At 40.4% G+C, this 1,176-nt stretch overlaps 1 non-coding gene across 1 annotated transcript; it reads right to left on the bottom strand.

Moving 5' to 3' along the window:
- Positions 1–359: 359 nt before the first annotated feature.
- On the bottom strand, positions 360–467 carry LOC112774487 (small nucleolar RNA R71). The gene has a single exon (XR_003188976.1). It is a non-coding gene; the product is annotated as a small nucleolar RNA R71 (small nucleolar RNA).
- Positions 468–1,176: the final 709 nt, after the last annotated feature.

Genomic DNA, 1,176 nt, shown 5'->3' with positions numbered 1-1,176 from the left:
TTGGTGACTTTACTGCACCAAATTCCAACTTACATGGAAGAAGCATCTCAATCCCTGCCATTGGAGCAAAAAATTTTTAGCTTAAACCTCAATTAGTTTCTCTGATGCAACATAAATGCAAGTTTCATGGACTTCCATCAGAAGATCCATTTCAGTTCTTAACTGAATTCTTGCAGATCTGTGATACTGTTAAGACCAATGGGGTTGACTCCGAGGTCTACAGGCTTATGCTTTTCCCGTTTGCTGTAAGAGACAGAGCTATAATATGGTTGGATTCCCAACCTAAAGATAGCCTGAACTCTTGGGATAAGCTGGTCACAGCTTTCTTAGCCAAGTTCTTTCCTCCTCAAAAGCTTAGTAAGCTTAGAGTGGATGTTCAAACCTTCAGACAGAAAGAAGGTAAATCCCTCTATGAAGCTTGGGAGAGATACAAGCAACTGACCAAAAAGTGTCCTTCTGACATGCTTTTAGAATGGACAATCCTGGATATATTCTATGATGGTCTGTCTGAATTATCTAAGATGTCATTGGACCATTCTGTAGGTGGATCTATTCACCTAAAGAAAATGCCTGCAGAAGCTCAGGAACTCATTGACATGGTTGCAAATAACCAGTTCATGTACACTTCTGAAAGGAATCCTGTGAGTAATGAGACGCCTCTGAGGAAGGCAGTTCTTGAAATTGATGCTCTGAATGCCATATTGGCTCAGAATAAAATATTGACTCAGCAAGTCAATATGATCTCTCAGAGTCTGAATGGATTGAAGGAATCATCTAACAGTACTATAGAGGCATCTTCTGAAGAAGAAGCTTATGATCCTGAGAACCCTGTAATAGCAGAGGTGAATTACATGGGTGAACCCTATGGAAACACCTATAATCCCTCATGGAGAAATCATCCAAATTTCTCATGGAAGGATCAAAAAAAGCCTCAACAAGGCTTTAATAATGGTGGAAGAAACAGGTTTAGCAATAGCAAACCTTTTCCATCATCCACTCAGCAACAGACAGAGAATTCTGAGCAGAATCTATCTAGCTTAGCAAATATAGTCTCTGATCTATCTAAGGCCACTGTGAGTTTCATGAATGAAACAAGGTCCTCCATTAGAAATTTGGAGGCACAAGTGGGCCAGCTGAGTAAAAGGGTCACTGAAACTCCTCCTAGTACTCTCCCAA

This window comes from Arachis hypogaea, chromosome 18, assembly GCF_003086295.3.
Source record: "Arachis hypogaea cultivar Tifrunner chromosome 18, arahy.Tifrunner.gnm2.J5K5, whole genome shotgun sequence".
NCBI lineage: Eukaryota > Viridiplantae > Streptophyta > Magnoliopsida > Fabales > Fabaceae > Arachis > Arachis hypogaea.
The sequence above is the reverse complement of the archived record's forward strand: the minus strand, read 5'-3'. Positions and strand labels throughout refer to the sequence as shown.